We start from the raw sequence: 24,910 nt of genomic DNA, 5'->3' as shown, positions 1-24,910 counted from the left end.
ACTATCCAAAATGACCAAACGGAAGAATTCCCCTCAGAAGAATCTCCAGGAAATAACAACAGCTAATGAACTGATCAAAAAAGGATTTAAATAATATAACAGAAAGTGAATTTAGAATAATAGTCATAAAATTAATCGCTGGGCTTGAAAACAGCATAGAGGACAGCAGAGAATCTCTTGCTACAGAGATCAAGGGACTAAGGAACAGTCACGAGGAGCTGAAAAGCACTTTAAACGAAATGCAAAACAAAATGGAAACCACGACGTCTTGGCTTGAAGAGGCAGAGGAGAGAATAAGTGAACTAGAAGATAAAGTTATGGAAAAAGAGGAAGCTGAGAAAAAGAGATAAAAAAATCTAGGAGTATGAGGGGAAAATTAGAGAACTAAGTGATACACTAAAAAGAAATAATATACGCATAATTGGTATCCCAGAGGAGGAAGAGAGAGGGAAAGGTGCTGAAGGGGTACTTGAAGAAATTATAGCTGAGAACGTCCCTGAACTGGGGAAGGAAAAAGGCACTGAAATCCAAGAGGCACAGAGAACTCCCTTCAGACGTAACTTGAATCGATCTTCTGCACGACATATCATAGTGAAACTGGCAAAATACAAGGATAAAGAGAAAATTCTGAAAGCAGCAAGGGATAAACGTGCCCTCACATATAAAGGGAGACCTATAAGACTCGTGACTGATCTCTCTTTTGAAACTTGGCAGGCCAGAAAGGACTGGCATGATATCTTCAGTATGCTAAACAGAAAAAATATGCAGCCGAGAATCCTTTATCCAGCAAGTCTGTCATTTAGAATAGAAGGAGAGATAAAGGTCTTCCCAAACAAACAAAAACTGAAGGAATTTGTCACCACTAAACCAGCCCTACAAGAGATCCTAAGGGGGATCCTGTGAGACAAAGTACCAGAGACATCACTACAAGCATAAAACATACAGACATCACAATGACTCTAAACCCGTATCTTTCTATAATAACACTGAATGTAAATGGATTAAATGCGCCAACCAAAAGACATAGGGTATCAGAATGGATAAAAAAACAAGACCCATCTATTTGCTGTCTACAAGAGACTCATTTTAGACCTGAGGACACCTTTAGATTGAGAGTGAGGGGATGGAGAACTATTTATCATGCTACTGGAAGCCAAAAGAAAGCTGGAGTAGCCATACTTATATCAGACAAACTAGACTTTACATTAAAGGCTGTAACAAGAGATGAAGAAGGGCATTATATAATAATCACAGGGTCTATCCATCAGGAAGAGCTAACAATTATAAATGTCTATGCGCCGAATACCAGAGCCCCCAAATATATAAAACAATTACTCATAAACATAAGCAACCTTATTGATAAGAATGTGGTAATTGCAGGGGACTTTAACACTCCACTTACAGAAATGGATAGATCATCTAGACATACGGTCAATAAAGAAACAAGGGCCCTGAATGCTACATTGGATCAGATGGACTTGACAGATGTATTTAGAACTCTGCATCCCAAAGCAACAGAATATACTTTCTTCTCGAGTGCACATGGAACATTCTCCAAGATAGATCATATACTGGGTCACAAAACAGCCCTTCATAAGTTTACAAGAATTGAAATTATACCATGCATACTTTCAGACCACAATGCTATGAAGCTTGAAATCAACCACAGGAAAAAGTCTGGAAAACCTCCAAAAGCGTGGAGGTTAAAGAACACCCTACTAACGAATGAGTGGGTCAACCAGGCAATTAGAGAAGAAATTAAAAAATATATGGAAACAAACGAAAATGAAAATACAACAATCCAAACGCTTTGGGATGCAGCGAAGGCAGTCCTGAGAGGAAAATACATTGCAATCCAGGCCTATCTCAAGAAACAAGAAAAATCCCAAATACAAAATCTAACAGCACACCTAAAGGAAATAGAAGCAGAACAGCAAAGGCAGCCTAAACCCAGCAGAAGAAGAGAAATAATAAAGATCAGAGCAGAAATAAACAATATAGAATCTAAAAAAACTGTAGAGCAGATCAACGAAACCAAGAGTTGGTTTTTTGAAAAAATAAACAAAATTGACAAACCTCTAGCCAGGCTTCTCAAAAAGAAAAGGGAGATGACCCAAATAGATAAAATCATGAATGAAAATGGAATTATTACAACCAATCCCTCAGAGATACAAACAATTATCAGGGAATACTATGAAACATTATATGCCAACAAACTGGACAACCTGGAAGAAATGGACAAATTCCTAAACACTCACACTCTTCCAAAACTCAATCAGGAGGAAATAGAAAGCTTGAACAGACCCATAACCAGCGAAGAAATTGAATTGGTTATCAAAAATCTCCCAACAAATAAGAGTCCAGGACCAGATGGCTTCCCAGGGGAGTTCTACCAGACGTTTAAAGCAAAGATAATACCTATCCTTCTCAAGCTATTCCAAGAAATAGAAAGGGAAGGAAAACTTCCAGACTCATTCTATGAAGCCAGTATTACTTTGGTTCCTAAACCAGACAGAGACCCAGTAAAAAAAGAGAACTACAGGCCAATATCCCTGATGAATATGGATGCAAAAATTCTCAATAAGATACTAGCAAATCGAATTCAACAACATATAAAAAGAATTATTCACCATGATCAAGTGGGATTCATTCCTGGGATGCAGGGCTGGTTCAACATTCGCAAATCAATCAACGTGATACATCATATTAATAAAAAAAAAGAGAAGAACCATATGATCCTGTCAATCGATGCAGAAAAGGCCTTTGACAAAATCCAGCACCCTTTCTTAATAAAAACCCTTGAGAAAGTCGGGATAGAAGGAACATACTTAAAGATCATAAAAGCCATTTATGAAAAGCCCACAGGTAACATCATCCTCAATGGGAAAAAACTGAGAGCTTTTTCCCTGAGATCAGGAACACAACAGGGATGCCCACTCTCACCGCTGTTGTTCAATATAGTGCTGGAAGTTCTAGCATCAGCAATCAGACAACAAAAGGAAATCAAAGGCATCAAAATTGGCAAAGATGAAGTCAGGCTTTCACTTTTTGCAGATGACATGATATTATACATGGAAAATCCGATAGACTCCACCAAAAGTCTGCTAGAACTGATACATGAATTCAGCAAAGTTGCAGGATACAAAATCAATGTACAGAAATCAGTTGCATTCTTATACACTAACAATGAAGCAACAGAAAGACAAATAAAGAAACTGATCCCATTCACAATTGCACCAAGAAGCATAAAATACCTAGGAATAAATCTAACCAAAGATGGAAAAGATCTGTATGCTGAAAACTATAGAAAGCTTATGAAGGGAATTGAAGAAGATATAAAGAAATGGAAAGACATTCCCTGCTCATGGATTGGAAGAATCAATATTGTCAAAATGTCAATACTACCCAAAGCTATCTACACATTCAATGCAATCCCAATCACAATTGCACCAGCATTCTTCTCGAAACTAGAGCAAGCAATCCTAAAATTCATATGGAACCACAAAAGGCCCCGAATAGCCAAAGTAATTTTGAAGAAGAAGACCAAAGCAGGAGGCATCACAATCCCAGACTTTAGCCTCTACTACAAAGCTGTAATCATCAAGACAGCATGGTATTGGCACAAAAACAGACACATAGACCAATGGAATAGAATAGAAACCCCAGAACTAGACCCACAAACGTATGGCCAACTCATCTTTGACAAAGCAGGAAAGAACATCCAATGGAAAAAAGACAGTCTCTTTAACAAATGGTGCTGGGAGAACTGGACATCAACATGCAGAAGGTTGAAACTAGACCACTTTCTCACACCATTCACAAAAATAAACTCAAAATGGATAAAGGGCCTGAATGTGAGACAGGAAACCATCAAAACCCTAGAAGAGAAAGCAGGAAAAGACCTCTCTGACCTCAGCCGTAGCAATCTCTTACTCGACACATCCCCAAAGGCAAGGGAACTAAAAGCAAAAATGAATTACTGGGACCTTATGAAGATAAAAAGCTTCTGCACAGCAAAGGAAACAACCAACAAAACTAAAAGGCAACCAACGGAATGGGAAAAGATATTTGCAAATGACATATCGGACAAAGGGCTAGTATCCAAAATCTATAAAGAGCTCACCAAACTCCACACCCGAAAAACAAATAACCCAGTGAAGAAATGGGCAGAAAACATGAGTAGACACTTCTCTAAAGAAGACATCCGGATGGCCAACAGGCACATGAAAAGATGCTCAACGTCGCTCCTTATCAGGGAAATACAAATCAAAACCACACTCAGATATCACCTCACTCCAGTCAGAGTGGCCAAAATGAACAAATCAGGAGACTGTAGATGCTGGAGAGGATGTGGAGAAACGGGAACCCTCTTGCACTGTTGGTGGGAATGCAAATTGGTGCAGCCGCTCTGGAAAGCAGTGTGGAGGTTCCTCAGAAAATTAAAAATAGACCTACCCTATGACCCAGCAATAGCACTGCTAGGAATTTACCCAAGGGATACAGGAGTACTGATGCATAGGGGCACTTGTACCCCAATGTTTATAGCAGCACTCTCAACAATAGCCAAATTATGGAAAGAGCCTAAATGTCCATCAACTGATGAATGGATAAAGAAATTGTGGTGTATATACACAATGGAATACTACGTGGCAATGAGAAAGAATGAAATATGGCCTTTTGTAGCAACGTGGATGGAACTGGAGAGTGTGATGCTAAGTGAAATAAGTCATACAGAGAAAGACAGATACCATATGGTTTCACTCTTATGTGGATCCTGAGAAACTTAACAGAAACCCATGGGGGAGCGGAAGGAAAAAAAAAAAAGAGGTTAGAGTGGGAGAGAGCCAAAGCATAAGAGACTCTTAAAAACTGAGAACAAACTGAGGGTTGATGGGGGGTGGGAGGGAGGGTAGGGTGGGTGATGGGTATTGAGGAGGGCACCTTTTGGGATGAGCACTGGGTGTTGTATGGCAACCAATTTGACGATAAATTTCATATATTGGAAAAAAAAATTATTTTAATGATTACATAGTATCCTTTGGGATATAACTTATAATATTGAAAAATGATAGATGATTGAAGTATCCAACAAGAAAGAATTGTTATTGGCGAGTGAATATACACACACATGCATGCACACACATACAGAGGAAAAGACTGAAAAAAATTTTAACTGCTAACAGTGACTATCTAGGTGGTAGGATTCCAGGAGGCTTTTTGTCTGTTTCTGTTTTTCTATGTTTTATGCACAGAACCATCATAATTAATTTTAAAAAACAAAAATAATTCATTTTTTCTGAAAATTAAAAACTTAAATGTCTAAAAGTAGAATTTTACACACATCAGTGGGATATATTGTCATTTAAAATGTTTAGGTGACTCAGTTAAGCAGCTCACTTCGGCTCAGGTCATGATCTCATGGCTCAGTGAGTTCAAGCCCCTCGTCGGGCTCTATGATGACAGCTCAGAGCTGGAGCCTGCTTTGGATTCTGTGTCTCCCTCTCTCTCTGCCCTTCCCCCATTCACACTCTGTCTCTCTCAAAATATGAACATTAAAAATAATAATAATAATAATAAATTTTTAAAAGAATATTTCATAATATGAGAAAACATATTTAGTAAAATAAACAGCTTACAAAATAATATAGCTTAATTAAAATTTTTCAATGTTTATTTTTGAGAGAGAGAAAGAGAGAGGCAGAGCGTGAGAACTGCGAGATCATGACTTGAGCCCAAGTTGGATGCTTAACTGACTGAACCACCAGGCGCCCCAATAGTTTAAAGAGCATTGAAAAGACAAACTATCATTAATATGCCAAATGATCTCTAGACAGTGGGATTATGGGAGATCTGAATTTCCTGTATTTCCCAGATTTTCAACAATGGATATAAATATATCAACTGTAAGAAAAGTTATTAAAAGTCATGTTATAAAATTCAGTATTTTCAGGTTGTAAAGCAATGGTTAATTTTTATCTTATTTGATTGCTTTCTATATTTTCAAATACTCAGTGAAAATAAAAATGAGCTTAAACTGTATCAGTTACTGCAATACAAAATAGTAAGATCAGGGGAACACTAATAATAACGTACCTCATGATCGTTTGACACGCACTGTGTTATCCAGTGTTTTCGTGTATAGCTTCTCACTTGACCTCAAAGGAAGTCTGAACAGGTGAAAACAACCGTGTGGCTCTGAAAAGATGCTGCCTCCCTGTGCCGGTTGCCCAGCCAGCATGTCCTACAGGACATGTCCAAATCTGCAGCCAAAGGCCGGTGCATGCTGCTTCTAAGCCTTCTACATAAGTAAACAAAATTGTACGGAATGCTTCAGTTTTCTGTAAGCTGGGTTTTTTTTAACCTGTTAAAGATCGAAATAGATACAACATAAAATTTACCATTTTCACCATTTTTTAAAGTGTACATTTCAGTGGCATTAAGTGCATTCACACTGTTATGCAGCTGTCGCCTCCATCCACCCCCAGGACATTTTCGTCCACAGCCAAGGGATCGTAAAGGGTTCTGAATGGACAGTCACATAACACATTTTACTCCTGTCCTAATGGTCAGGTAAAGAAACCGAGATCTTCTAGCTGTCCTTGCCTTGCCTTTCCCATTTTCTTCTCAACACCTGCAGTCTGGCTTCTGCCCACAGCTGCCCTGGAACTGGTCCCATCACAGGGCTGTCAGCATGTCCTGGTGGCAGAATGTCCTGGGCTGCTTACTTCTGGTCTGCAGGATTGGAAAATCTGTTTTCTAACCCCTCCTGGAAATTTTCTCCTTCTGAAATTTCTTTAACACCCTCTCTCCTAGGTTTCCTCTTACCTCTTGGATCTTTCTTCTGACTTCTCGTCCTGGCTCAGGAACTCACCTCCACTCCCAGAACCACCTGTCTGGTTTCCCTGCCTCTAGGCCTGCCCTGCCAACCAGTATGATGTTTCTTAGAGGGAAATCGGATCCTGCCTCAAGTCTACAAATGTGACGTGAGTTGACGGGATAAAACCCAAGCTCCTTACTTAGATATAGAATGCTCCTTCTAACCTGGCTGTCCATGACCTCAAACACCGTCCTCAGTAGCACCCCTTTAAAGTCTGCAGCATAGAACCATTTGTAGTTCCAGTGTTGGAGAACTAGGCTGCTTATACATCGTCAGCATACGTGTAGTCCCTCTACTCTAGAATGTAAGTTATGATTGCTTGTGTGGCTGTCTCCCACCACAGGGCAATCTCCTGGAGGGCAGGGATCTTGCTTGCCCTCTTATATCTCAGTGTTTAGTATGATACCTTATAGTTGGACAAAAAGTTAATAAATGTAAGCAGCTCTAGAAAATAGATTGATGTCTTGATGGAGATCTCAAAATCATTAAAGGGTACAGCTAGGACTGAAAGCCAAGTCTTCAAAAGTCCCGCCCTTCCACTATAAATATTCTTAGTACTGAGCGACCTGGTCCAGGGACAAGATGCCGAGAGGAAATGGATGCAGTTCCTGCACGGTCCTAGGAAAATAAGAAAACAGAGTAAGTGCTGCAGCCCTAGACTAGGGTAGAAAGACTTACTACCAGAAATCATTTTATAGACAGCCCAAATTGAGGAGTTTTATTATAGCTGGTATTATAAAGCCACACCACAACAGTGAAGAAGACCAGCATCTGGTGGGAGCCCCTCTCCCACCTCCTGCTGTATGTTCTGGAACAAGAGCCAGCACTGTGCTTCAGCAGAGGATGTCACTCTGTCCTCCCCCAGACTAGGGGGTCTGCTTGTCCCCGATCACAGCCTACAAGAGCTTGTGGCTGCATATGAGCTCACACAAGACAGAAAGGCAGAGTGCTATAGCTGAAAGAGATCTTAGCTACATCAGGGTCCTCAAGTCTTCTTTTCTAGATCGGCCACTAACTGGCTGCATGACCTCATAATGCCCAGGAGCCTTCTTCATGTGTACACCAAAGGGATATTTAGAGATCTTTCAACTCTGACATTCAGAAAGAGGAAAATATTGGCAGTTAAAGATTGTTCAGTACTTTTAAAGTTGAACTGATTCACATTTTCCAAACTATCAAAGGAATGGCTGAATCCTCTTAGGGTGCGGGTAGTCACAGACTTCTCTCCACTCGCCCATGACTACGACCCGAGTCTTGATTACTGTTGCTTATGTAAATGCCCAATTTATTTGAGGTGCTTCTTGGGAAGAAAGGACTTTCACTGCACTCTTGGTTTTAACTATTTTCACATGTTATGAGTTGGGATAAATGACATAATTGATTCATCTGTGTGATATAGAACCTGCTCAGAGTTCTTTGAAAGATGGCTGTACTGAATGAGAGATCTGGCCAGCGCCACTGCTGAGAGGGAAAGGAGAGAGAAAAACAGAGAGAGACAGATTACCTCTTACAAACCCAGTTGGTTTCCTTAGTGGTTGTGAGCGGTTTCCACAAAACCCACCTATCATTTAGTCAAGACTGTTAATTAGGGGGCACAGATTTGGACTGCTGTCTGTACCCCCCAAGCTGGTTATTAACCAGGAGGCTGAGCTCGTGGCTGCAGCAAACACTGGAAATTCACCAAGTGCTGCCCCGGGGGAGATGGTCCACCTCCATGTCCTAGACGGCCATGGGGTTCAGGCATTTCATTGTCCAAAGTCCTACATGTATCTTACGTTACTTAATATTCACAACCACAAAAGGGGTAGAAAATACAAGATTTAATCGCCAGATTAGGAAACTGAGGGTCAGAGAGAAAAAAGAACTCACCCAACATTACACAACTGGGGATTCAAAACCATTCCTGACCCTAAGACCATACTCTGCCTCTCTAATAGCCTGATCCACCTGCTTCCTTTCCCTGCCTGCTAGGTTTTCTGCATTTCACCATCTACCAAACGAATACAGCCACTTACATCCCTCCTTCTGTCTCCCCAATCTCATGATTCTCTCTGACTCTGATTGTTTCATGGGTTACTTACCACCTGGTAAGTTTCCTGAGGCCAAGGAGCATGGCTCCTACTTCGTTTTTCATCCCAAATTACTAGATAGCAAGCTGGGCACATTTGATGGTCAATGGGGCAACACAGAACCCACAAATGACATGTTCAAAGACCACAGATTTTTGACTCATGGAATGACCCGTCCCTTTGTGTCCTCAACTTTTTTCTCTCCCACAATCTTGTTTGTGTTTCACAGACCCCTGCAGCTCTTCGGATGTCAACCATAATGTCATTCCACCAGAGTCTTCCCTGACCACTGGATTTCAAGTTTTACCCTGGTTATTCCCTTTCATGGTCTCCCTCTGTCTCTCTCTCTCTCTCTGTCTTTAATTTCTCTATAAATGTATTGTTCTTTGTTTATGTTATAGAACCCAAAGTTCTAAGCCACATCTTTGAATTATTCTGTCCCATGTACATGTGAGATGTGAGATATACATGTTAATAAACTTGGGTTTGGGGAGTTTTATTTGTTTTTGCCTTGTTAATCTTGCTTTTATTATACAATGTCATCTGAAATCTATGATGAGTAGAAGAAAATTCTTTCCCTACTGTGTGTCCCGATTGTTTTTTTTTTTTTTTTTTCATTTGTGTATTTACTTGATAAGCTCCTGGTTGTCCCGAATGGCCTCTGCTGTAACAACAGCCTCCCTTTCTAGTGTTGATAGGTTTCAACCGTAGAGTGCTGGGGTCCACTGCAGTATTGCTAATAAGTACAAAAAAAACTTTGAATTTTCTGCTTGGAAAAAAAAAATCTCCCAAGAAATGTGTTTAGGCCTATTAAGTGTCACTGTCTGTTGACATGCTAAAAGTCTCTTCCTTAAAACCAGTTGTCACAGATCAGGATGCCAGCCCCATTGCTTCACTCACCTGTGACCATGACCTGCATCTAGATTACTGCATTGGACATAGATTTGCTTTGCTATTTTTTCAAGGCATCTCAACATAATAAATTATGTTTTTATTCAAGTATAATTAACACAGTGCTATATTAGTTCAGGTGTACAATATAATGATTCAACAATTCCATAGAGTTCTTAGTGCTCATCAAGATAAACGTACTCTTAATTCCCTTTATCTATTTTACTCGTAACTCCTCCTACCTCCTCTCTGGCAATCACAAGTTTGTTCTGCATATTTAAGAGTCCGGTTTTTGTCGTTTCTCTTTTTTTGTTTGTTTGTTTTGTCTCTTTAAATTCCACATGAGTGAAATTATATGGTATTTGTCTTTCTCTTACTGATTTATTTCACTTAGCATTAGAATTAGACTCCTAGAAGATTCTCGGTCCATCCATGTTGTTGCAAATGGCAAGATTTTATTCTCTTCTATGGCCGAGTAGTATTCCATTGTATGTATTACACCACTTCTTTATCCATTCATGTACCGATGGACACTTGGATTGCTTCCCCATCTTGACTATTGTAAATAACACTGCAATAAATATAGGGGGCATATATCTTTTCTAATTAATGTTTTTATTTTCTTTGGGTAAATAACCAGTAGTGGATCGTATGGTAATTCTATTTTTAATTTTTTGAGGAGATTCTAGACTGTTTTCCACAGGGGCTACACCAATTTGCATTCCCACCAACAGTGCGTGAGGGTTCCTTTTTCTCACATCCTCACCAACACTTGTTATTCCTTATATTTTTTATTCTAGCCATTCTGACTAGAGAAAAAAAGTGATTTTCACTGTGGTTTTAATTTGCATTTCCCTAATGATTAATGATGTTGAGCATCTTTTCATGTGTCTGTTGGCCATCTTTATGTCTTCTTGGGAAAAATGTCTCCTATTCACATCCTCTGCCCATTTTTTAATCAGATTGCTTAGTTGTTGTTGTTGTTGGCTTTTTTGGTGTGGAGTTGTATAAATTCTTTAGATATTTTGCATATTAACCTCTTACCAGATATATCATTTGCAAATATCTTCTCTCAGTAGGGTGCACTTTTGTTGGTGGTTTCCTTCACTATGCAGAAGTTTTCATTTTGGTGCAGTGTCTATAGTTTAATTTTGCTTTACTTTCCCTTGCCAAAGGAGACATACCTAGAAAAATGTTTCTACAGCTAATGTCCAAGAAATTACTGCCTATGTTTTCTTCTAGGAACTTTATATTTCCAGCTCTCACATTAGGTCTTTAATCCATTTTGAGTTTATTTTTGTGTATGGTGTCAGAAAGTGGTCTAGATTCATTCTTCTGTATGTAGCTATCCAGTTTTCCGAACACCGTTTGCTGAAGAGACTGTCTTTTCTTCATTGCGTAGTCTTGCCTCTTTATCATAGATTAATTGACCATATAATTGTGGATTTATTTCTGAGTTCTCGGTTCTGTTGATCTATGTGTCTATTTTTGTGCCGGTACCATACTGTTTGGATTACTACACATTTGTAGTATATCTTATAGTCTGGGATTGTCATACCTCCAGCTTCATTCTTTTCCAAAATTGCTTTGGCTATTCAGTCTTTTGTGGTTCCATACAGATTTTAGTATCATTCATTTTAGTTTTGTGGTGTATGTGCTCAGTATTTTTTAACATTTTTAAAAATGTTTATTTATTTAAGTAATCTCTACACCCAATGTGGGGCTTGAACTCACAACCCAGAGAATCAGGAGTCACATGCTCTTCTGACTGAGCCAGCCAGATGCCCTTATACTATTGGTATTCTGATAGAGATTGCATTAAATCTGTAGATTGCTTTGGGTAATATGGACTTTTAAACAATGTTAATTATTCTAATCCATGAGCCTGGAATATCTTTCCATTTATTTGTGTTGTCTTCAATTTTTTTAAATCAGTGTTTTATAGTTTTCGGAATATAGGCCTTTCACCTCCTTGGTTAAGTTTATTCCTAGATATTTTATTATTCTTGGTACAATTGTAAATGGGACTTTTTTTTTAATTTCTCTATCTGCAACTTTATTATTAGTGTATATAGAAATGCAACAGGTTTCTGTACATTAATTTTATATCCTGTAACTTTGCTGAATTTATTTATCAATTCTAGTAGTTTCTTGGTGGAGTCTTTAGGGTTTTCTGTGTATAGTAGCATGTCATCAGCAAATAGTGAAAGTTTTGCTTCCTATCCAGTTTGGATGCCTTTTATTTCTTTTTCTTGTCTGATTGCAGTGGCTAGGACTTCCAGTATTATGATGAATAAATGGTGAAAGTGGATGTCTTTGTCTTGTTCCTAATCTTAGAAGAAAAGCTCTCAGTTTTTCATCATTGAATATCATGTTAGCTGTGGATTTTTCATATATGGCCTTTATTATGTTGAGGTGTGGTCTCTCTGAAACTACTTTGTTGAGAGTTTTTTCATAAGTGGATGTCGTACTTTGTCAAATGCTTTTTCTACATCTATTTATATAAATCATATTGTTTTTATCCTTTCTCTTGTTAATGTGGTTGATTGACTTGTGAATATTGAACCACTATTGCATCCCTAGAATAAATCCTACTTGGTTGTGGTGAATGAGTTTTTCAATGTATTGCTGAATTTGGCTTGTTGATATTTTGTTGAGGGTTTTTTATCTATGTTCATCAGAGATACTGGCTTGTAGTTCTTTTTTCATAGAGTCTTTATCTGGCTTTGTTGTCAGAGTAATGCTCATAGAATGAATTTGGAAGCTTTTCTTCGTCTTCTATGTTTTTGGAATAGTTTGAGAAGAATAGGTATTAACTCTTCCTTAAATGTTTGGTAGAATTCGCCTGTGAAGGCATCTGGTCCTGGACTTTGGCTTGTTGAGAGTTTTTTGATTACTGGTTTGATTTCATTGCTAGTAATTGGTATGTTAAAATTTTTTATTTCTTCTTGATTCAATTTTGGAAAGTTACACATTTCTAGGAATTTATCCATTTCTTCTAGATTCTTCAATTTGTTGGCATATAATTTTTCATAGTATTCTCTTGTAACACTTTGTATTTCTGTGTTGTCAGTTTTTATTTCTCCTCCTTTATTTCTGATTTTATTTAATTTACTCCTTTCTTTTTCCTGATGGGTGTAGTCCAAGTTTTATCAATTTTGTTTAATTTTTCAAAGAACCAGCTCCTGGTTTTATTGATCTGTTGTGTTGTTTTTTAAATCCTGATTTCATTTATTTTTGCTCTAATCTTTACTGTCTCTTTCCATCTACTGGCTTTGGGATTTGTTTGTTGTTCTTTTTCTAGCTCCATTAGGTATAAGGTTAGGTTGTTTGAAATTCTTCTTGCTTCTTAAGGTAGGCTTGTATTGCCATAACCTCCCCTCTTAGAACAGCTTTGCTGCATCCCAGAGGTTTTGGACTGATGTGTTTTCTTTTTCATTTGGCTCTATGTATGTTTTTTTTTTATTTCCTCATAGAAAGAAATTGTTTAGCAGCATGTTAGTTAGCCTTGATGTATTTGTGTGTTGTCCAGATTTTTTCTTGTAATTGACACCTGGTTTCATACTGTTGTATTTGGAAAAGTTTCATGATGAATTCTTTATTCAGTGTTTTTGAATTCACTGAGATTTGTTTTATGGCCTAATGTGTGGTCTGTTCTGGAGAATGTTCCATGTGCACTTGAAAAGAATGTGTATTCCACTGTTTTCAGATGGAATATTCTGAATATATCTGTTAGGTCCATCTGTTCCAATGTGTCCAAAGCCACTGTTGTCTTGTTCATTTTCAGTCTAGATGATCTATCCATTGATGTAAGTAGGGTGTTGAAGTCCCTTACTATTATATATTACTGTCAATTTCTTCCTTTATGTCTGTTAATAGTTGCTTTATGTATTTAGGTGTTTCCATGTTGGGTGCGTGAATTTTTGTAATTGTTGTATCTTCTTATTGGATTGTTCCCTTTATCATTAGGTAGTGGCCTTCTTTGTCTCTTGTTACAGTCTTTGTTTTAAGGTCTATTTCGTCCAATATAAATATTGCTACCCCACCTTTCTTTTTGCTTCCATTTGCATGATAAATGTTTTCCCATCCCTTCACTTTCAAGCTGCATGTGTCCTTAGGTCCGAAGTGAGTCTCCTGTAGGCAACATATAGATGGGTCTTGCTTTTTTATCTATCCAGTCACCCTGCCTTTTGACTGGATCATTTAGTCCACTTACATTCAAAGTGATTGTTGATTGGTATGTTCTTATAGGTATTTTGTAACATGCTCTATGGTTGATTTTTAGTTCTTTATTCCTTTCTTCTCTTGTTCTTTTCCTTTGTGATTTGATGGCTTTTTTTATTGATATGCTTGGATCTTTATTTTTTGTACATCTATTACAGTGTTTGACTTGTGGTTACCATTGGGTTCATATATAACATCTTATGCATACAGCAGTCTGTATTAAATTGGTGGTCACCTAAAAACACTACATTTTTACTCACCATCTTATGTTTTATGTATATGATACTGTACTTTACATTCTGCTTTTTTGTGAATTCCTTGGCTGATTCTTACAGATATAATTGATTTTACTGCTTTTGTGCTTTAACCTTCATAGTGGTATTGTAAGTGATTAATCTACTACACCTGTGATATTTTTTCTTTTCCTAATTTTCTTACTCCTGATTATGACCTTTTCTTTCCACACAAAGAATTCCCTTTAACATTTCTTGTATGGCTGGTATAGTGGTCATAAACTCCTTTAACTTTCATTTGTCTGGGAAACTCTTTATTTCTCCTTCTATTCTAAATGATAGCCTTACTAGGTATTCTTGGTTGCAGGTTTCTTTCCTTTCAGCACTTTGAATATATCATGCCACTCCCTTCTAGCCTCAAAGTTTCTGCTGAAAAATCCACTAATAGCCTTATGGGATTTTCCTTGTACATAACTGTTTTCTTTTCTCTTGATACTTAAAAATTCTCTCTTTATCACTACTGTTTATCTTGGTGTGGATCCCCTTGGGTTGATTTTGTTGGGGGCTCTCTGTGCCTCCTGGATCTGGATATCCATTTCCTTGCTCAGATGTGGGAATTTGTCAGCATTATTTCTTCAAATAAATTTCTTGCCCCCTTTTCTCTCTCTTCTCCTGGGATACCTATAATACAAACGTTATTATGCATGATTCTGAATTCTCTTAACCTATTCTCATTTTTTATTATTTTTTTTTCTTTTTGCTGTTCATGGTTGCTTTCCATTACTGTCTTCCAGCTCACTGATGCATTCTTCCACCTCCTCTAGTCTGTTTGATTCCCTCTAATGTATTTAATTTCATCTCTGAAATTTTCATCTCTGATTGATTCTTTTTTATATTTTCTTTCTCTTTGTTTCACTGGGATCGTCCACTCCACTCAAGTCCAGTGATTACCTTTTTTGTTTTTTCCCAGTGACTATTTTTATGACCATTACTTTGAATTCTTTATCAGACATGTTGCCTATCTTTGTTTCTTTAGCTCTTTTGCTATGGTTTTGTCCTGTTCTTTCATTTGGGACACATTCCTTGGTCTCCTCATTTTGTCTAACTTTCTGTATTTGCTTCTATGTGTTAGGAAAATCAGCTGTGTCTCCTGATCTTGAAAGCAGTGGCCTTATGAAGAAGAGGTCCTGGGGTGCCCTGTAGCACAATGTCCCCTGTTCACCAGAACCACGTGCTTCAGGGGTGTCTCCTGTGTGGGTTGAGTGCACCCTGCTGTTGTGACTGAGCCACATTTGCCTTCAGGCTGGTCGCCTGCCATGGCACACTTTGCCTTTCATAGGCACACTGGGCAAGGTTTGGAGCCTGTGCTGTTAAGGGGCCAGCTTGGGGCTGTTGTGGGCTTGTAGTCGGGTGATGTCAGCAGTCAGACCAGAGTCCTGCCCCTAACCTGTCTGCTGGGGCTGCAGTCATAGTGTTGTGTGAGGTCATCTTCCCCTGTCCCCAGGGCAGCTGTCGCTTTGGAGTGGCACTGAGCCCCACCGGAGCTGTTTTCAGGATGTGTTGTAGCAGGAGCCACTTTGGGGGGACACCTGCTGAGTGAGGTGAGTTGGATAGAGCAGACACAGAGGAGAACACTGGGGCAGGGCTGTGGTGTTGGCAAGATGGGTGGCAGGTGTTCACGCTGGTTTCTGGAAGTGTCAGTCTATCCACGCGGGGGTTGGATGGGGGAGAAATGACCTCCGCCAGCTCTTTTGTTCTTGGAGAAGTCTCCAAAAGATCCCTTTCCTTCCAGCACACATTCTGAGATTAGTATAAATCAGTGTTCACATATACCACAAGTGCTTTTCAAACAGTGCTTCTAATGCTGGATCGTGGTAGAGCTGTTTGTTATGCTTTTTCTTTAAGAGCAGGGACTCAGTTTCCTATCACTCTCCAGCTCTTCTAGAGCTAAGCCCCACTGATTGTAAAATCTCGCAAAGCTAAGTCCCACCAGTTTTCAAAGCCAGATGTTATGGGGACTTGTGTTCCCAGAGCAGGTCCCCTGTGTCTGGGATGCTGGGTGTAGGGTCGGCCCCTCATCTTTCTCCATGCTTGGGGCGTCCCTCCTGTTTGTGGTTAGTCCTTTCAGAAGTTTGCTTCCTGACCATGTTTCTGCCCCTTCTACCCTTCTCACCTCTTCTCTGCGAGTAACCGTAGAAAGTCTGTTCTGTCAGGATTCAGGTCATTTCCTGAGTTTGTTGCACTGATGTGCGTGTTTTCCAGATGTGTCTGTGGGTTGAGGTGACCTTGGGATCCTCCTACATTCCACCATCTTCTCCCCTGCTCAGTGCATCTCTTTTCTTCTTTGTAGAACTTACCACCACATGTAATGATATGCTCACTTGAGTCTCTGCCTGTTTTTCCCCCTAGAACATAAACCCCCAAAAGTCAGGGACCGTGTACATTTTGTTTGCCAGAGACTCAAAATGTAGTTGTTGAATGAATGATGATGGTATCTTTCATTATCTTCTTTCTCTAAGGACCAACTAGGTATGTGGTGAGGAGGGGCCCAAATTAGAAATCGGAGAATCAGGCCCCCAGTTTAGGCTCAGTTACCCCCGTGTTGAGTGATCAGTGCACACACTCTCTCTTGGGCTCAGCTTTTTACCTGCAAAGCAAGGATAATGGTTCCAGTCACACACGTTCTGAGGCTACTGGGTGAAGAAGGTGGGATAATTTTAGATTTACCTCACTGTTAGTTAAAGCCTGATCTTTTATTATCACTTTTTAAAAATTTTTAAATGTTTATTTATTTTTAAGAAAGAGAGAGAGATACAGAGAGACAGAGCACGAGCAGGGGAGGGGCAGAGAGAGAGAGGGAGACACAGAATCAGAAGCAGGCTCCAGGCTCTGAACTGTCAGTGCAGAGCCCGACACAGGGCTCGAACCCATGAGCTGTGAGATCATGACCTGGACCCAAGTTGGACATTTCACCGACTAAGCCACCCCAGTTAAAGCCTGATCTAAAAGTGACAAATTATAGATGCCTTGGTGGGATGCGGAGGGAGGCAGGGGGGGTGCAGAGCTCACATCTAACTCTTTTTTATTTATTTATTTAAAAAAAAATTTTTTTTTTAACGTTTTTATTTTTGATACAGAGAGAGACAAAGCATGAACGGGGGAGGGTCAGGGAGAGGGAGACACAGAATCCGAAACAGGCTCCAGGCTCTGAGCTGTCAGCACAGAGCCCGACATGGGGCTTGAACTCATGGACCACGAGATCATGACCTGAGCCGAAGTCAGCCGCTTAACCGACTGAGCCACCCAGGCGCCCCACATCTAACTTTTTTTAACCTAATTTTTGTGAATAGGCCATCCAGATATATGGTTCAGAAAATATCAAAACCTACAAAAAGGGATACAGTGACAATCCTCCAGGCCTGTTACCATGGGCCCCATCCCACCCTCAGCTAACCATTGCTATTTGTTTCTTTTATAGCATTCCAGAGTTTCTTTATCCATATACAAGCAAACATGGAAATATTTCGCCCACAGGATTATGTCTTATACCTGCAAGTTTTCTAACTTTCTTGCTCTCTGCCCAGTACTGAGTAAATCTTCCATAGATATCTGTTGATGAAAGTGATTAACAGGTATTATAACAAAAAAAATTGGGCAAGAAGGAATATGACTTTGCAGTGTACTTTAAGGAGGGCAGTCAATGTACGTGCTGAATATGGACCATTAAAATGAACAGTCTGCCTGCACCATTCCTGCTCTCTTCCAAGACCATTGCCTACATCTGAGCCTTTGTTTGGTTTTGCTTTTTGTTTTTTATTTTTTTTTAACGTTTATTTACTTTTGAGAGACATAGACAGAGGATGAGTGGGGGAGGGGCAGAGAGAGAGAGGAAGATAGAGAATCCAAAGCAGGCTCCAGGCTCTGAGCTGTCAGCACAGAGCCCAACGTGGGGCTCGAACTCACGAACCGTTAGATCATGACCTGAGCCGAAGTTGGACGCCCAACCGACTGGGCCACCCAGGCACCCCTTGCTTTTTGTTTTTTAATGGATGTCAGAAGTTTATTGGGAAATCGTAATTCATTGATTGTTACAAGGATAAAATTAGTTACTTCATGAAAAGGTCTTAGTCTTACAACAGTGTCTGGCACAAAGACAGAACCCAGTGAGCACTAGAAATTGATATCATGTGCATTCTTACCTCCTAGTCACAATTCACCTCGGATGCCCTGTTATTCCTGTCCCCCCCCCGAGATTCATACGTGGAAGTCCTAACCCCCTGTACCTTAGAATGTAACTGTATTGGGAGGTTGGATCTTTAAAAGGGAATTAAGGTAAAATGAGCTCATGTGGGATGGTCGTAATCCAGTATGACTCGTGTCCTTAAAAGAACAGGACACAGACAACTCAGAGGAAGACCATGTGAGGACACAGTGACGAATGGCCATCTGCCAGCCGAGAAGAGAGGCCTCAGAAAGAAACTAACCCTGTGGACACCTTGCTCGTGGACTTCCTTCCAGCCTCCAGAAAAGTGAGGGAACGAACGTCTATGGTTGAAGCCACCCACCCTGTGGGACTTTGTTTCAGGGGTCAAACGTATCCAACTAGAGAAGTTCCTTGTCTTGTGTTTTAGAGCCAGCCGCCACACCACCCTGAGGCACAAGGCTCCGCCAGCCACCTGTGAAGGAGTTTCTGCCCAGAAGGGAGAGGGAGGAGTATGTGTCCCCACTGTGCCTGGGGACAGAAGCCATCTTCCCGGCCAACTCTTAGAAGGTGCGTGTGCACAGCAGCAGCCACAGCCCTGCTGTGGGGAGAAGCTGACCTGCGATGAGGGGACCTCCGGGGGCCCGCCCAGGCTTCACCCCAACACCCTGAAGGCCAACCCCACCTCTGCCCCCCTAAGCTCTGTTCATTGGACGTGGTTTGGGATGTTCGCAACTTAGAGCGTCCTGACTAATGCCGTCTCTGCAGAATGATCCTAACTCAGCAGCTCCTGGTCAATGCTGCTGGCCAGGCTCCTCTCTCACTGCTGCCCCCTCTCTAGTGCAGGGGACGCTCCATGGGCTGGCCAGACGGGGGTCTGCTTTCACCTCTGAGCCCCCAGATGGTTCTCCAACCAAAACCGCCACCCTCAGCTCTGCAAGTTCCTGCTGACACCCCCCAAGCCATCCCGGCTGGAGAGTCCACCCAAGTTCCCCACCCGCAGGCTGAACCTCCCGCCTCTGAGCTTCCCCGGCTACGTGGTATTTGTGAGCATCTCTGCCTTGGGCTCCTCAAGGCCAAGGCCTGTGTAGTAAATACCTCTGCATTCTCAGAACCTGCCTCAGTGCCTGATGCCTGTGTTGCAGGTGACCAGCTGGGCGGGCCTGCTGGGGACCGGCTCGTCCGTGGTGCTTTGGCCGTTAGCTCCTGGGAGCCCACCAGTGCTCACAGAGATGCAGCCTACAGGCCAGTTTTGAGTCTCCTACAACTTGCTGTTGCAGAGTCATGTGGGATCCAGACTGAGGCCGAGCCCGAAAAGCAGCTCATAGTTAAAATGCCATTGCCAAGTGGTCACTTGAGCAGCTCTTACTGAAGCGTGACAGATTGGGCTGCCCCCTGGCCTGGGGGCTCGCTGCCCTTGCTGCGCTGACCAGAGTCCAGCACGTGGCTACATATTAAAGGAAGCAGGCCAAGTGGGGCAAGTTACAGTTTATAAAGTCACCTGCCCTGGTGCTGGGGTGGTGGGGGGTGGTGTGTGTGTGTGTGTGGGGGGGGGGTGATCATCACTGTGCTTTTGGGCAGAACTGTACAGCATTTCAGGCTAAATGCGAGACTTCCCGGGCCGGCTCTGCCCTCAGTGAGCTGTGTGACTTCAGGGACTCTCCTACCCTCTCTGAGCCTTTCATCACCCAGAGAGAACAGTATGTTAAATTAACGGGAATATGCTTAGGAATGCATGAAATACTATGCCTGAAAATGTTTTCTTTTAACACCTTAGAGATGATCGTTGTTGGTTTGTTTGCCTGTTTGCTTCTCCTCAAGCATTTTTAATTCCCATGCTCAGCCCTCCTCCCCCCGCCTTCTCAGGTTCCAGCCTCCTCTGGTGATCCCAGGGCTGCTTCCCATTCCCCCTAACAGCCCACACGACCTGTGAGACCGGACCCCTCTTCTGTTCCGTCCGCCAAACCTTGTTCTGTGCACTCCTCGTTCTTACGTGTCCCCTGAGCCTTCCCTCATGCTGCACTTCCTTCTCTTTCCCTCTTGACCTTGTGGTTCTCAGCCCTGGAGCTGAGGGGTCGTACGTCTCCTATGTGACTGCTCGCTTCAGGGCACGTGTGGCTGAGTCACTTCCATCACAGTGGGAATGAGGTCGGAGGGGACCGACAGAGCGGAACACACCTCTCACCACTGACGGTCCCCCATCACCACCCTGGAACTTTCAACAGCAGCACCGTTCACTGCTCCCAACTGGCGGAATCTTCTAGATACAGGGCTAAGAGCTCATATGCATAGTTTATTTCACTTTTTCACAGTAGCCCTGTGGGTTGATCACCTAGTTTGGACAGAAGAGCCATGGCTATCAGCAAGGCTATGTTTATTAAAGTTTATTTATTTATTTTGACAGAGACCGAGAGAGCATGAGCTGGGGAGAGGGGCAGAGAGAGAAAGAGAGAGAAAATCCCAAGCAGGCTCTGTGCTGTCCGCGTTAAGTCACAAACCGTGAGATCGTGACCTGAACTGAAATCAAGAGTCAGACGCTTGGGGCGCCTGGGTGGCGCAGTCGGTTGAGCGTCCGACTTCAGCCAGGTCACGATCTCGCGGTCCGTGAGTTCGAGCCCCGCGTCAGGCTCTGGGCTGATGGCTCGGAGCCTGGAGCCTGTTTCCGATTCTGTGTCTCCCTCTCTCTCTGCCCCTCCCCCGTTCATGCTCTGTCTCTCTCTCTGTCCCAAAAATAAATAAAAAACGTTGAAAAAAAAAAATTAAAAAAAAAAAAAAAAAAAAAAGAGTCAGACGCTTAACCAACTGAGCCACCCAGGCGCCCTAGCAAGTCTATGTTTAAAGCAGTGAGGCACGGTACTTGTCCATCCCACACAGGTTCCAGAGTGACCCATTTCTGGCCTCAGCAGCTTAGCGCTGGGCTTGCGAATGTCCTTCTTCCTCCTCTGGGGCTTCCGTGTGCTCCAGAAAGCCACGCGGCTCAGCCATCTACTCAGCTGACGGGCAGTGGCTCAGGCTGCATGCCCTCTGGTGGAGGGCTCTCACTGCATCGTCATGGGAGATTGTTCTGAAGCTTGGTCATTGAGTTCGTCCAAGCAGAAGGCTGGCGCTGTTCCCATGACCCAGATGCGCTGAGGCAGCATGTGGTGGACGGGCCAGGGCCGCTGTGGCTGTGGTGTGGCTTTGTGCTGTTCCTATGGGCAGAGGGGGGCAGCTCACCCACCCGCTAGCTCCCCAGACTGGCTCTCACTGCCTGTGTGACTCCACTTCTCCCCAACTCGTTTGAGCCCTGTGATTCCCTGGGCTTTACCCTTTCCTTCATTTATATGCTGCTATGAACTGAATGCTGTCTCCCCCAAAAGTCATGTGTCGAAAGCCCAACCCCCAGTGTGATGGTATTTGGAGTTGGGGACTTTGGGAGATAATTGGGTTAGGAGAGGTCACGAGGGTGGGGCTCTCATGGTAGGATTAGTGCCCTTATGAGAAGAAACACCAGAGCTTACTTTCACTCGGGCATGTGAGGACACAGCAAGAAGGTGACCATCCACAAGCCAGGAAGAGTCCTCACCGTGGACCCCTGGCCTCTGGGACCGTGAGAAAGTCCGTTTCTGTTGTTTAAGCCACATACTCTTTGGTACCTTGTTACGACAGCCCGAGCAGACGAACACTGTTAGTTTCCTTATCCTCAGTTCAGGACAAGTGATCGGGCATGACTGCTGTTAGAATTCTTCTCCCCAGTGCTGCTTCCCCCTTCAAGAGCCCAGTTGGCAAGCATTTTGTTTAGGATCTGCTGCTAAATACTCTTGTGCCAGGTTTCAATTCTCTGTCTACTCTAGAAGGCATCCATCCAGATCCAGGCCTCTGCTGGTGACGTCCTACCATCCCTGACCGCGTGGCCCGGCCCTGCCCACCGCACGGTCCTCAGTTTGCCTTCTGTCCTCCTCTTTCGCTCCCTCCTGCCCTGGTCTCCAGACGGTTGATGGTGGAGGCCGCTCCCTGGCACCGTGGGCCGGGAGCTCATGCTTCCCTCTCCAAGCACAAAGCATCACTATGCACTGCCTCACAGGAGAAACGCAAATGAATCTCTGGGTGTGGCCCAGCCTGGGGCCCCAAGTGCCGGCCTGCATTTTTTCTTACTGTGGCCTTTGTTTTCCCTTCCAACAGGCTGGACCTGACATATAAAGATAGCCTGAAATTTTAATACACCCCAACAGGGACATCACAACCAACTGGGTAACGAGGGCCCTTGATTCAAAGACCACTTAACATTCAGCACTGCACAAGAAAGCTTGAGATGCCCTACAAGCTATGGATTGTAAGTGAAAGAAAAGTTCATTGAAGTTTTCCCAAACGGACAAGAATCTTAAAGATCTACATGACTAACATTACCAAGTGAGGAAGCTGAAACTCCCCTGAACTTTGGTAATAAAAACAGTATTTGATTAATCATGTTTGAGGAAAGAATTATCTTTCTCTTCTCTCCACAGAAGATTATACTGCAGAATCATTCTTATGTGAAGAGGCGTATACAGCCAGAAAATAAAGGGAACAAAGTATTTAGAAATGCCTCAGGCAATTAATTAGTAAAATCCCTGCATTGTTCTTCTGGATTTTGTGATATTTGTGGTGCTGATTGGCTTCTTAAATTTTGTAATTTGTTGTTCAAGTAAATATTCACTTTACCTAGTTTTGTATTAGTAGTTTTGTTTTTCTTTCCTTAAAGAGGGTTTCCAACATTGAGGAAGCTTCAGGCCCCACAAAACCTGGATCGAGCCCAGCCTCTGGAACTGCTTTCTCAGAATGACTCCGAACACACACCTCTCACCCTTTTGCCCTGCCCTGTGGCTATCGGCGAGCCGTTCTACATAATTGGCTGGAACAGACATTCCAGCCACCCTCCATGGCTAAATGTGTGTGTGCCCAGCAGACCCGTGGTCTAATCCTAATAGCTCATTCTCCCTGCTGTGCACGCACCTTCCACTCCTGAAAATAAGATATGGTTATTCCCAGGCCCTGCGGAATCTGCTTTCGCTTCTCCGTGTCCTGTTCAAGCGCTACGTTGTCCGGAGACGATAATGGGCTACAAAGAGGAATATGGAGCATAGCAGGCAGCTTGGGTGCCTTTCCAAGAAATCCTGGAAGGAACTGGATCTAGTTCCCCTCCCCACCAAAACTTGAGCAAACCCCTGAAAAGTACTCCCCTGGAGCAGAGTGTGATGTTGCCAGGCTTTTGGGGATTCACTGGTAGTTCCGTTTCCAGGCAAGTGGGCAATATTCCATGCTCTTGAGCGCTGTGGGCCTCAGTGTGCACTAAGTTCCCTTTTTGCCCCAGATCCACTTAATGCCAAAGTTTTAATGCGGTTACTGAATAACCCCGGGAGGCCTGCACCATCTGCCTGTTTGCTTAGATACCGGTTCAGCATTGTCCTAGATTTGGAGTTTGTTACAAATAATCCCACTCTGGCTACCTGACTGAATTTAAATCTGATACGCTGCTTGTGGGGGAGGTATGAAACATTCGAACACAGTTTTATGGAGATGGTTGCACTGCGAGGTGATGAAAAATCACTGAATTGTACATTTGAAATGGGTGAATTTTCAAATCCACTCATTTGGTGGATCCAATAAAGTCGTTTAAAAAAATCTGATATGTTTTGTAGTCTTTTAATTTAGGAGGTACAAGCATGAGAGCAAAAGAAAAAAAGAGGTGTGTAAGTCACTTTTTGTGTATTTCACAAAAAGTGAGATTTGTTTGCTGAAATCTTGCCTAAGAATAATCTCAGCTTACAAAACCCTTCTCATTCATGGTATTTCACCTACTCCCCCATGAATGTCTCAGCGTTCCTGAAATGTTTGAAACTCTTAGCTTTCAAAGTTTAAGAATGCAAATGAGACCAGAAACCCACAAGAAATGGCTAAGAACAAACACTGCAGCCATCAAACATCTAATACGTGCTGATCACGAAAATGAAGCGATCACTATGCTTTTCTGTAAGTTTAGGTTTGCTGAGGCAGGACAAACCTATCGTCTCTTACAGCAAAACGAAACCTTTCAGGAGTGGAATGTAGAGACTGACGGCCACATGACACAAAGTTTTCAGGCGCTGAGTTTTAAAAATGTGAAACGACAATAATTCTGGGGCTACTGGAACCAATGAGGTAGTTTTCACCTAACAATTCACATCTATTAATGTGAATAAGGATGGTTTCTGTTGCCTCGGGGGCCATGCCTTCTTCAGTTGACTGCTTCTCCCCGTTAGTGTGTGTGCCTTCCCAGGGCCTTTATTAATATGGTCAGGCTGTGGTGGTTATGTGGTTTCTAACTCTCATGCATTTCCGTAGCTGCAATCATCAGTACCGAATAGGACAGCGTGCATTCTCCCAGCAAAGTACCAGCAAGGATTTGTTTAAGTGAGCT

General features: G+C 42.3%; 1 long non-coding RNA gene across 1 annotated transcript in view; it reads left to right on the top strand.

The window, feature by feature from the left end:
• Nucleotides 1–24,079, top strand: part of LOC122232070 — a 43,862-nt gene extending 19,783 nt beyond the window's left edge. The window contains exons 2-3 of the long non-coding RNA XR_006209394.1: nucleotides 6,814–6,983; nucleotides 22,657–24,079. This is a non-coding gene — a long non-coding RNA (uncharacterized LOC122232070). The remainder of the gene's footprint in view (nucleotides 1–6,813; nucleotides 6,984–22,656) is intronic.
• The last annotated feature ends 831 nt before the right edge of the window (nucleotides 24,080–24,910 follow it).

This window comes from Panthera tigris, chromosome D2 (genome assembly GCF_018350195.1).
Source record: "Panthera tigris isolate Pti1 chromosome D2, P.tigris_Pti1_mat1.1, whole genome shotgun sequence".
Lineage (NCBI taxonomy): Eukaryota > Metazoa > Chordata > Mammalia > Carnivora > Felidae > Panthera > Panthera tigris.
This window is presented reverse-complemented; position numbering and strand designations above follow the sequence as displayed.